This window comes from Bombyx mandarina, chromosome 22, assembly GCF_030267445.1.
Source record: "Bombyx mandarina strain Sakado chromosome 22, ASM3026744v2".
Lineage (NCBI taxonomy): Eukaryota > Metazoa > Arthropoda > Insecta > Lepidoptera > Bombycidae > Bombyx > Bombyx mandarina.
The window spans coordinates 16,716,406-16,730,278 of NC_143228.1; the positions used below are offsets into that span (position 1 = coordinate 16,716,406).

A 13,873-nucleotide genomic window follows, 5' to 3' on the forward strand; every position below is an offset into this window, starting at 1 on the left:
CCCGCAGTGGACGCAGTGGTGGCACCGAGCGTCCGGCTCCCTGTCTATGCAGCACAGGTACTTGCCGAAGCAACCGTGCCCCGACAGCACCTGTGTCACCCTAAACGACAGGGATCCGTGCCTTCTCCCGAGCGAGTCGTCGAGTACTGGCCGGATCGTCTCGACGGTTGCGAGGCCGGCGGTAGGGCGCAGAAGCCTTTGCCGCCATTCCGCCACCAAGGCCAGACGGAGCTCCTCTCGGCGCAGCGCGATCTGCCGCTGCACCAGCCTCGAGCCCCGTGCCCGCTCTTCCTCGCGACATCGATATAATGACGCGAGTACTTTCGCCTCTAGGTCCCAGGGCGGGGATCCGGCCAGGACGCAAGCCGCCTCGTAGGAAATCGTGCGGTACCTGCGGATGACTCTGACGGCCAATCACCCTCTGCGGGTTACGCAGAAATTTATTTGAAAGCTGATGCAACTCGTTTGGTCTCATTAGAATTTTATCGAGAAAGTAATGACAATTTTTTTTTTAATTTAACTTGTTATGCCGATGGGTTATCTGGACTTTTTTTATTTTTTTTATTGCCCTTGTAGCCAGACGAGCACACGGCCCACCTGATGGTGAGAGGTTACCGTCGCTCATGAACTTCAGCAATGCCAGGGGCAGAGCCAAGCTGTTGGACTCGTCTGCAAAAGCGTCTTGCGAACACCATCGCTGCGCATAGAAAGCGAGTGTTCCAGATTGGAGCGTAAATCGGTCGTTATTCAGATCATTTCAGCTCAGAGGTGCACAGTTGCATACATCGGACTCCGTGTGATCAGAGATATACAGAACTCGCAATGATAGTAGACTGTTCAGCCTCTCAAAGCTTTGACGCCCTTATATACAATGTAGCGAATCTCATCCCATATCCCAAGCTAAAGTTTCTGATATCTATTGGCTCTGTTGAGTATTAACATAACACATTTCGGGTCGTGAGTCTGTCTATCCAATCGGTACTTCAAAAAATAATCTCAACTGATTTCCAATGGCAAATGTTTAGTATAAATACCGGTAAGCAGGTAACAGCGGTGAGCTAACATACTCGTCTGAATATCCTCCTCCTCCTTCAGTCGATCGCTCATTGCTGAGCATCGTGATGCGCCCGCCTGTGACCTTTTTTGGTAATTTGTTGCCACTTATGTCAGTCAGTGGCACAGTGAAGTGCGTAGCTCAGTCTCATGTCCAGATACTAGGACAATTGGTCACTCCATCTTTTTCGGCTCTCACCTCTTCCTCTGGATCGTCTTCCATCCACCTTACCCGTCACTGTAAGTCTCTCCTGACTCATTATAAGTTGTCTGAATATATACTAACAATAATAAAACGATCATAAAAATTGTGTATTTTTTTTTCCTTTGCATACGACACACGACCCACTCGATCGTAAATACTCACTGTCACTCATGTACTTGCTAGAGGCCCAACCAGGCCGCTCCTTGCTGTACCAAGCCGGCATAATCAAAAGATCAAAACATCATACGTTCCGTTAAGTCGAAAAGATCTGTGTCATCTTCAGATGCGTTCAGAACTCGGAATGCGAAAATTCCGCATTCAAAATACGTAAATATTACAGCACATTTATACGATGACAGAGAATCGCAAATTACTAAGACGCAGTAATAAATATAAGCGAAAAAACATCATCCATAAACGAGTAAATGTACAATTCAATTATGACGCTACAAGGCGGTAATTCGCAATTAAATGCGGTTTCGGACATAATTATTTTTAGTATTATATTTTCTTCGATGATAAAATTAGACTTACCGTTTCACTTTAAGCTCTCATTTATTTATATTCATTTGTTTATTAGCGACGTATCAAATACTCTACACTTTTCGTGGTCACGGTCACAAATAAATAAAAAATACTACAGCACGTAAGCCATTTAATTGCAAAAAAAGATGTGTGATGTCGTGGGACACCGGATAGGAACGAAGTTCCTTATTATAAAAATATTAATTTTAAGTTCTATTCGAGGTATAAAGAAAATAATTATTCGGGTATATATTTTTTACTAAGATTTTTTTATTGATACAAAAAATACGTTACAAAGTTATCAACTTTATTTTATTCACAATTATTTATAAAAAAATATATAATAATAATATACAAAGAAACAGCTATTTATATGAATAATAATAAGAACCGTTTGAAGTCGTCGTAGCCTAAGGGATAAGACGTCCGGTGCATTCGTATGTGCGATGCACCGGTGTTCGAATCCCGCAGGCGGGTACCAATTTTTCTGATGAAATACGTACTTAACAAATGATCACGATTGACTTCCACGGTGAAGGAATCACATCGTGTAATAAAAATCAAACCCGCAAAATTATAATTTGCGTAATCACTGGTGGTAGGACCTCTTGTGAGTCCGCACGGGTAGGTACCACCACCCCGCCTATTTCTGTCGTGAAGCAGTAATGCGTTTCGGTTTGAAGGGTGGGGTAGCCGTTGTTACTATACTGAGACCTTAGAACTTATATCTCAAGGTGGGTGGCGCATTTAATTGTAGATGTCTATGGGCTCCAGTAACCACTTAGCACCAGGTGGGCTGCGAGCTCGTCCAACCATCTAAGCAATAAAAAAAATAAAAAAAAACCGTCATCGCGTAGACTATATAATACATTAGACACTGTATAGCCATCATAATAAGACTATAATACATCAATAATAAAAATCTTGCGTTACGGACGTTTTTTCCCGGTTCGGGTACCCCACTACATCGTCCCATAAGGAGCTTCGTTCCAAAAATAAATTTCCAAATAATAAATTATTATAAAAATACATAAATTAAAACAAATAATAAATTTTTAAATTACCATATAATAAATTTCGTTAACTCTCATAAGGCACAGACTGCAAATTATTGATATTACTGATATACTCGTAAATAATTAGTAATTGGCTTAACGTCCGGCTATAAAGCGTTCGGTGCAAACCGCCGACACTCGTTCCCCGCCCAAATACGTACGTCATTAACCCACATAATTCGAAAATTCGATGAAAAATATAGCTTTTAATTTTATTTATGTACGATTTAATTAAACGAACGGAAACGTAAGTCGATCTTTGACTGTAATTGAATTTTGGCGGTTTCGATCCAAGCCACAAGCGGATGCCATACCAGTACATTTTTTAAAATTTGATGTATATTCGTAAACATTTCGAGAGTACAACCTTCCGAGAGTATCGGGATACTTGGGGTCGAGTCTGTGCGCCTGTACAACAAAATCCCACAAGATGTTCAGAACCTACATATACATAGGCTTAAGAAAACTATTAAAGAACATATGTGCAATAAAGCTTACTATAAAGTCAATGACTAGGTATCTACAAGATTACACAAAGTGGGAATGAGTTGCTCGCTCCAGGCATTTCAATATTGCAATAATTGTTACGTTATAATACATATTATAAAAATGAATACTTAAAAAAATCTAATATTAAAAAAAAAAAGACATGCCCGCTGAGTTTCTTGCCAGTTCTTCTCAGGACGGAGGCTGTTTTTTGTGAATTGGAGGTAGTTATTTTTGACGTTCAACAAGAATGTACTTTCATTTATGTGAATAATTTTTTTTTTGATTTGATTTGATCACGTATCTAAACGTTTTGTGCTAACTTAATTTTCTGGCCTTCATTAAAACTACTTTTAATCTCGCTCTTATTATTGCCAAATTATTTCCAAAGTTTCGAGAACTCTACAGTTTTCATGGCCTTACACGATTAAGGTACATTTGATACCTATAAAATCAAAGGCAGCTAAACGCCTTAATATCGTAAAATGGATTAACAATGGAGCTATCTTGTTTAGTTAGTTGGACACGATTTAGTGTTTTCATGTTATAACAAATGCAGCTAAATCTCTAACAAATTCAGTTGAAAAAATTTATTTTTACTCTGTACTAAGTACTAATAAGCGAAGTTTTGTCATTTAAAATGCAGATTATTAGTAATATTCTCATTCTTTATAAATCTGCTTTAAAATAAAGAATATCGTAGCTATCCGAACAGTTATTTCAGCTTCTCGAACCGGGAGTGTTGCTAACAATACCGTCTTTACCATAAGGGCACACGGGGCCCGTGCCCAGGGCCCCCATTCTCAGGGGGCCCCGAAGGACCGCCAATTTCTCTTACACATTTATTCTCAAAACATTTTTGTCGGGCACATTACACTTTTTTCACAAATCAGTAATCTTATCAGAAGGTATCATAAGGCATATACTACGCCATTATATCGATGACTGCGCCTATTCCTACTGTACTAATTAATAATATTTCCGAACGCTTACCTAATTTATTAAGTACACCATCTAACGAAAACCGTTATCGTGATCGTAACCAAAAAACCAGCAGCATTCTAATATCATTAATGACATATTATATCATACTGTATTTGATTACCTATAATAAATGGTCATACTCAGTAAAAAGCCGACCCATTTAGCTTTATTCGCCGACGACACGACTGTTTACTATTCCAGTAGAAACAAGTCCCTAATCGCGAAGAAGCTTCAGAGCGCAGCCCTAGCCCTAGGACAGTGGTTCCGAAAATGGCGCATAGACATCAACCCAGCGAAAAGTACTGCGGTGCTATTTCAGAGGGGAAGCTCCACACGGATTTCCTCCCGTATTAGGAGGAGGAATCTCACACCCCCGATTACTCTCTTTAGTCAATCCATACCCTGGGCCAGGAAGGTCAAGTACCTGGGCGTTACCCTGGATGCATCGATGACATTCCGCCCGCATATAAAATCAGTCCGTGACCGTGCCGCGTTTATTCTCGGTAGACTCTACCCCATGATCTGTAAGCGGAGTAAAATGTCCCTTCGGAACAAGGTGACACTTTACAAAACTTGCCTAAGGCCCGTCATGACTTACGCGAGTGTGGTGTTCGCTCACGCGGCCCGCACACACATACACACCCTTCAATCTCTACAATCCCGCTTTTGCAGGTTAGCCGTCGGAGCTCCGTGGTTCGTGAGGAACGTTGACCTACACGACGACCTGGGCCTCGAATCTATCCAGAAATACATGAAGTCAGCGTCGGAACGGTACTTCGATAAGGCTATGCGTCATGATAATCGCCTTATCGTAGCCGCCGCTGACTACTCCCCGAATCCTGATCATGCAGGAGCCAGTCACCGTCGACGCCCTAGACACGTCCTTACGGATCCCTCAGATCCAATAACCTTTGCACTAGACGCCTTCAGCTCTAGGAGCAGGCTTAGGGACCTCGGTAACCGTACTCGTCGAACTCGACAAAGAGTTCGCCGTGCAACCTAACCCATGAATCAGCTCGCTGAGTTTCTCGCCGGATCTTCTCAGCGGGTCGCGATTCCGATCCGGTAGTAGATTCATTCGCGAAACAATTGCTCTTGAGTTGTTAGGTCTCCTTCGGAGGCGCTCGGGCAGTTGTTAGCAAATCCCACCCCTCTTGGCTGAGCCTTTGCTCGCCCACCTGTCCTGGTGAAACTGGAAAGGCCTCCGGGCCACCAGCAATCCATCAATCATAAAAAAAAAAAAAAAAAAAAACTCAGTAAAAAATGTTATCATAATTCGCTTTTTTTACTTTCCAAAAGGGCCTCAAATTCTTGTATGCCCAAGGGCCCCAGCCTAATTTAAGACGTCCCTGGTTGCTAACACTGGCCCTAGCAAGCAAGATCAGTACTTCGCTGGATCGGGAGGATCCGTAATGACGTGTTTAGGGCCGATTTTTGTAGTTTACCTGAATATTTGACAGACTTGGAGTTAGCTGCCTTTCATTTTATAGGCCTCATTTGTTGATATTTGAATATTGCTCTAACTGACGTCTATTAAAAAAAAACTGCTGATTTATACGTTTCATTTCACACAGAATAAATCGTATCTTGACTTTTCTGTTATTCTACTTTCATCCGTTTTCAATGTTGTGACGTCAATAAGCTTTGCAAATTCGCTATAGGCAGCGGCTTGGCTCTGTCCCTGGCATTGCTGAAGTCCATGGGCGACGGTAACCACTCACTATCAGATGGGCCGTATGCTCGTCTGCCTACAAGGGCAAAAAAAACAATAGTTTCTTCAGTTTCGCTGAAATAAATTAAAATATCACAAAGCCTCTAAGTTTTTCAAACTGGTATTTTTCTGGATTATGACACAAATGGCTCAAATGACAGATTACCGTATTAAGTATCTTGAATTCATGGAACCTAACTCGCGGACAAGAAATTTGAAGGCAGTGATGATTTATGTAAATTAAAATCTCGATTCGTATTAGACACGTTAATGCCAAGTCTATAAAACGTATCAATATTTTTACAGTTCGTTGCAAAAGTATTTAAGTCACATTAGTATTAGTATTTTGGATATTGGATACACGTTACTTGCAGTTCGTCTTCCGTTCCTTGTAAAGAATAACAATAGAATAATGCTAACCTATATTAATAACTTTCTCCTTGCATAACAAAAAAGCATTGACTAGACACACAAATTCCTGGATGTCGAAGTTTTGGGCAATTGTTTCCTGGCTCTCAATAATTTATTTTATGGGCTAGAAACAACAATTATAAAATTTTCCATCACTTAAGAATAAAAATGTATCCCTGAATAGATGTCCAAACAAAAGATAATTCAACATAGAAATAAAAAAAAACGTTTACCAAGTTTATCAAGAAGTAAAAACATTGTGTTGTCTTTAACGAAAAGCATTGTGTTGTGTAGACTCTTAAATATTGTCTTTGTAAAGGTTATCTGAAATAGAAGGGCTTACGGTCCTTTGTAATAAGTTCTTTGACCCTGACACGGCATCATCTCTATGGCGCGAGTGATCAATTCCTCGGGATCGTAATTCGGTAACCCGCTGTCGCTATAAAACCTCTCAATAAAACTGTTAGCGTTTATGGAATAAGCTATAGCGTTGTTTTTGTAAAGATCGACACGATAACCATTATATATGTGTTAAATAGTTATTGGATCCCAAAGGACATCGCAGCATGAATCCCGCCCCTCCCTTTTAGACAAGATATTAAAGTGTCAGGTATTAAAGCTAGACTTACCAGTGCGAACTTAGAATGCGCCCTATCACCAATAATTATGTAAATTTGTAAAGTTTGCGGGTTTAATTTTATTACTAGATGTTATACCTTCATAGTGGAAATCATTTGAGAGCACATTTTATCGATGTTAGGTGAAATGTATGAAATCTGTGACTCAGTCCAATATAAATGATTGCTCTCACTCTGCGAAACATCGTGCCACATGGCGTCGCATCGCGGGAGCATCGGTATCGCGGGGTTCGACTGATGCATGCCCACGACCACTCTATCAAGAGTGTACGACTAAGAAGAAGAAGGTGAAATGGAATTATTTTCTATATATTAATACGTGAAGCAAAAACTTTGTACCCCTTTTTACGAAAATTGCGTAGATAGAGGAATATGAAATTTCCCACACTTATAGAAAATATAGAGAAGAAGTGCATAATCTTAATATATTTTTAAAATTATGCATAAAAATACATTAAATCAATTAAAAAAAATATCACACACACTGCCATGTATTTGACACACATGCATGCATACTAATATTGTTGATTGTCAAACTTTTCTTATTGCTTAAAGCCTGTGGTCAAATTGAGAATAGATTAAATATTGTTTGTCTTTATTAATATTTGTCTAAAGTGTAGTTTTGGCGAAATCTGTGATTATAGAAAATAGTCTTTAACAATAGAATGATAATAGTGTACAGACTTATAATTTCAATTAATTATAGTCGAATTTCGACCACCGCGAGACCACTAGTCTGTATTAAAACACATATTTGCTGTAACGGTTTCGATACCAATGTTAATATAATCTAGGACTCCCTATACAATACCCTTTCGGATCGACATTTGAATAGAGATTGTTATTCGTTAACTGCTCTGACTCTCAATCCAGTGCTACAAAACGAAAGTATAATAATTTTAATTCGTTTTCACAATCCGCCTTTCTCTCATCCCTCACACCACTCCCTGCTATCGTCATATCTCCGTGCCTACCTTTTATGACGCGTAGGTGTGAACAAACTTTTATTCTCAATCAAATCACAATGAAGCCCGATTATAGCGCCGTAATGTCCGCTGACGTAATTAGTCACTTCGTTCGATTACTTAATTGTGGTGCTCGACAAGTTAGGGAGTTCGTAGTTCATATGCTTGCGTCATGAGCACGAAGATCAGTCAGGCAATCAGTAAGAAAAGATAATAATATGCTTGCTTATTACATCGTGGTAACTAGTAGTTTCTTTTTTTATTGCTTGGATGAGTGGACGAGCTCACAGCCCACCTGGTATTAAGTGGTTACTGGAGCCCATAGACATCTACAACGTAAATGCGCCAGCCACCTTGAGATATAAGTTCTAAGGTCTCAAGCATAGTTACAACGGCTGTCCCACCCTTCAAACCGAAACGCAATGCTGCTTCACGGCAGAAATAGGCAGGGCGGTGGTACCTACCCGTACGGACTCGCAAGAAGCCCTACCACCAGTATTGCAGGAGCTTATATGAGTCGACTATTATCAAAGCCGGCAATGTGACTTTTGGACAATTATTGGTAAATCAGAAAAACGAATTATTGACTTTGTATTCCATTGGCAGTCACAAAACTCTTCTGAACGACATCTTAGATAAATAACAGGTTAAGTATTAACCTTTATTTAATGCAGCTTTTGAACCGTATTCTTTGAAGGAGACGATTATATTCAAATCAATCTGTATTGACATATCAATAACATTTTTTTGTCCAAATGCACAGATTGCCACCTTTGATGATAGACGACTCATATATCAAAAAGTTAAAATAACACCTTTTCTATTTTATTGGATAGTGGTTCGTGAGTGTATGTTCCTTCTGTCTAAGTTATCGCAGCACAGATTAAGTTTATGTGAGAAAAATAAATTAGCCTTGATACAATAGGACAAATTCTGAAAATGTGAATTAAAATAGTATTTTATCATGATTTTTGTTTATTCAGAACGTTGTTAGTCGTACTAATTTATTAGGTGTTATTTAAAAACGATTTCAAAATTTACTAAATTCTACGCTCTGTTCTTTCTTCTTTGTCTACATCATCATTTTAGCAATATCATTCGATTTTGAGCTCATCAAGGAATAAATTTAAAATCAAATTGAATATGCAATTTCGAAAAGGGCACATGTCGCGTATTTTGTCAAATAGATTTTTTCATATACATGTAGTTTTGATGCTTACCTACACCCATTTTATAATAATTCCAGTAATTTTCAATTGCTAATTAACACTAAAATATATCTCAAAAGTTATTATTTTCAATTTTACACTGATTTAGAAAATAATCAGTTTTTTTTTACATTATTTTACATTTTCAGAGATGTACCCTTTTCGAAATTGCATATTCAATTAAAATCCCACTTAAACTACTGCACGTAGTTCGCACAAGGCGAATGATTCAAAACGTGCTATTAAAAATATAGTTTTATACCAAAACGAAGGCAAAGGAAGGAGAATTTAATACATTCTGTTCACAAGATTTGGACAGAGTAATGAAAACACACGAAGATGTACGGCTTACCAACTGGGACTCGATGAAATATCGTCTGGGCTGAAAACTTTATTGTATTCAAGGTAGAAATCAGTTTTACAAACCGTGGTCTTAATATCTCTCATAATTTTTAAATTCCAATACAATAAGACGATTTAGCCTTGTATACATTCGTGGCATGTATGGTTATTGCCATGGAAAATCTCTATTGGTTCACTCGTTGGTCGATTGGTCTTGACTACACGTTGGGTCCATAACAGATTACCGGCCTAAATATTCGACATTCCGAACTACTGAAAGATGAGTAACGCATAAAGCAGCAAAATGAATATACGAAATCACTCGCCTTATCTAGATTGCGCATGATGACATGGAATGTTTGTCATATTGGAATAACTCCAATTTCTGTAGTCCCAGATTTAAATATCAGTTTTGTGATTAATTACTGCTCTTTAAAAATAAAATGTGTCATTAAAATCGATCCTGTAGCTATTCTGTTACCTTGAAACTACAGAGCAAAACTCACAAAGACAGATAAAAAAATCGGAATTTTGAAGTCAGTGTCATGTGCATGTTTTCTTTCGCTTCGCCTTATTTTCTTTCAAACTTATTTATCTTGCATATACCTATTAAAAAAAAAAATTATTGCCCTTGTAGGCAGACGAGCACACGGCCCACTTGATGGTGAGTGGTTACCGTCGCCCATGGAATTCAGCAATGCCAGGGGCAGAGCCAAGCTGCTGCCTACCGCGAAACTTTGATAATTTTGTAACTTTTCCTTGCATCGATAATCCTCAATGTTAAGGGTCGTGGCCTCTCTTAAACCTCTAAACTTTCTTCTAGACTATCCTGCGCCTATGGCATCGTGGATTGAGGTGTTGAGAATAGAGCGTATCTGGTCCGCCGGTCGCATTGGACTTCTGCTTCTGGGCTTTATTCCGCATACCTTACCTGTTACCAGAAGCTTTTATAAATTAAATTCAATTCAATTGTAAATAAATAAGAATATGTTTGTGAATGCAATAGATATGATTAATCATCATCATTCTCCTGCCTTTCTCCCAGTCACCTGGGGTCGGCACAACATGTTTTCTCCTTCCATACTCCTTTATCATTTACCATTTCTTCGCTCACTCCCCACTTACACATAATATCGTCTTTCACGCAATCCATCCATTTCTTCTTAGGTCTACCACTTCATCTAAAGCCTTCTAAATTCATAATTAAAACTCTCTTAACAACCTCATTGACCTTTCGTCTTATCACATGTCCATACCATCCCAAAGGTGCACCTGTCAACTTCTCTGTCACAGGTGCCACTTTCAGATTTCCTCTGACATTTATTATAGGGACTATTAAATGAAGCCAATACAGCTTAAATGAAGTCAAGAGCACTTTAAGGGACTTTTACTCGCCTGTTTCTAAACAAATCCACAATATCTCCCCCACTGATTTCTCACCTGCGTTTCTATCTGTTCTATGAAAAACTATATGAATTTTTCATCTACATCGCGAATAAGATATCCATTCACACGTGCTACCCCCAAGCGTTGTGAAGTCACAATCAAATTCGTAATATATTAGACCCTAGAGTATTGTAGAATAAAAATTCCCAATTCACAAAAGGGAAGGTTGTTTGTGCGATTTAAAATGAACTTGATTTATGAGTTGTATTTGAATGAGAGTAGCATGCTTATTTTAAAAAGAAAGAAAAAAGAGATTTGTCAAAGATTAATAGTGTAATTTATAAAAAATATTAACCAATAGTACCTACTGTATAGAGTTAAGCAATATACATATTACTTTTATATAAGATACGTTTGCCATAGATCGGCAAATTCCATAGAGGATCTAATGTTAACAAATAACACTGCTATTCGACACCATAACTTATAATAGATATCCTCGCTCACCTTAAGCAATGAGGTCGTGTTTTAACAACAATAACAACAATCCCACAATTTAAGCATGAATTCGTAATGTCTTTACTTCGATAATACACATAACATGTCAATACGTTCCATCCTATTTCTGTTCTCGTATAGCACGAGTGCTTTTTAAAATCATCTATTTTATTTTTTGACCATTTTGTAATTCAAATTTAAAAAAAAAGACTAGCCATTTATTCAAGTATTCAAGCCCCTTCTTCACAACACACTCGTCTCCAAAGTTATTGAAGATTATTCCTTTGTTCTTTTAAGGCTTTATAACATAGTTTTCTTTTTGGACTTAAGCTATTTCATTTTTACACAATACTGCCGAGGGTCGTTTTTTTCGTTACCGAAATAATGAACGTACTTATGATAAAGCACTTTTTAGATTTTTTATGGTAATGGCTTTGATCCATGAAACTATTGTTACCCAAATTACCGTACAGTTTTTGGAACTTTAACAATTTTTATTCTAATTATTTTTCGATATTTTTTATTGCTTAGATGGGTGGACGAGCTCACAGCCCACCTGATGTTAAGTGGTTACTGGAGCCCATAGACATCTACAACGTAAATGCGCCACCCACCTTGAGATATAAGTTGTAAGGTCAAGTTGTAAGTTGTACAAAGTTGTAAGTTGTAAGGTAATCCCAGTTCTCTGTGCTTTCGTTATTCTACTTCTGTTCATTGTTGGCAAGCACGTCTAGTTAATTCTATTACGTGTTAGCTAAACTCTGTTTGATTCTTCACATCAATTTCATGAATCACCCTGATTGTTTTTTGGAGACCGTACTTGTTTTGTAGCACCAACTTTTTCAAGATTTATTTGTTTGCTATTTTTATTTCGTTATTTTTCTAGTTCATTTATATAGGTTCCGATATATTTTTTCAAGTTGCTCGAATGTCTTTTTTATCAAACCTTCCAACCGTTTTTATCGAACAGACACATTTAAAAATTTTGCCCATTTTCTTAACTTTTTGGGTTTTTTTGGACTTAGTTTGGCCGAAAAAAGCGCAGCATTATTCTAAAGTCTTTGAGTTCAGGAATTTGAGCGTAGTTCATAAAATGTATTGCGGAACAATACAACAATCATCGGGTTCAAATTTTAATAATCTCCCTATTAGCGTGAAATTAATCAAGAAAATGTAATGTAACAGTTATGATAGTACATTGATATATATAAAAGTTTCAAGAAGCGTGTCAAAGAGAATCAATAAATCTCTTACGTTCTTCTGCTCTAAATATTTTATTAAAATAGATATCGTGAGAAAATAACGGTGATCTAATTCTGTACAGTTTTCATAGACATTATCGTTTTTATGAAAAATTTCTAAAACGTAACTCTTTGATATACCCTCACTTTTTATTAACTTTATTATTGAATGTTTTATAGATAAGTACTAAGTGTTTTATTGATTTAATCGTAATGTTTACGTTTTAAAGGCACCTACAAAAAATATAATATATTATGTCAGCGTAATGTGTTCGTCAATTAGCGAACGCTTGTTTAAATAGGCTTGAAATAAAGTTTAGATATTATGATTTTTATTTTCATTGGGTAATATTCATTTTTCGTCTACCATAAAATATGGCCTGAACAGTTCAAGACGCCCCTAGTATATACCGAAACCCATATTATTAGGTATACTTAATAATTTAAAATATGAATGCTAGCTTTTTTATTGACTTTGTAGGCAGATGAGCTTATGGCCCGCCTGGTGGTAAGTATTAACCGTCGGTCATGTTTTACCGGTGGTAGGACATCTTGCAAGTCCGCACGGGTAGGTAGCACCATCCTGTCTATTTTCTGCAGTGAATCAGTAATGAGCCCAGAGCCCATCTGGTGTTAAGTGGTTACTGAAGCCCATAGACATCTACAACGTAAATGCGACACCCACCTTGAGATATAAGTTCTAAGATCGCAGTATAGTTACAATGACTGCCCCACCCTTCAAACCGAAACGCGTTACTGCTTTAGGGCAGAAATAGACAGGGTGGCGGTACCTACCCGCGCGGACTCATAAGAGGTCCTACCACCAGTAAGAAATTAAACAGTTGCCTTCAGTAAATAAAACTTATTTCCGTTTCAATCTACGTATATCCATAATCTAATTTGTTTTACCATTCACAATATATTCTGAAAAGGTCTGGTTAAAAATTGCGTTACACTGTGACACATGACACATGTGAACATTTCGCTCGACTTCTCAATGTTACGAAAAAATCATCACATTCCGCGCACATTAAAAACGCAAAAAAGCACCGATTCGTTAACACCCTGACGGAATTCGGAGTAATCTGTCTTGTCGTAGCGCAACACACGACCAAACAAAAATAACCAACAAATTATTTAAGATTCTTTCAAAGAGAACGAAAGT

At 37.9% G+C, this 13,873-nt stretch overlaps 1 protein-coding gene across 2 annotated transcripts in view; it reads right to left on the reverse strand.

Moving 5' to 3' along the window:
* Window positions 1-13,873, reverse strand: part of NGR-A26 (neuropeptide receptor A26) — a 152,409-nt gene that overhangs the window by 75,550 nt on the left and 62,986 nt on the right. The window lies entirely within an intron of this gene.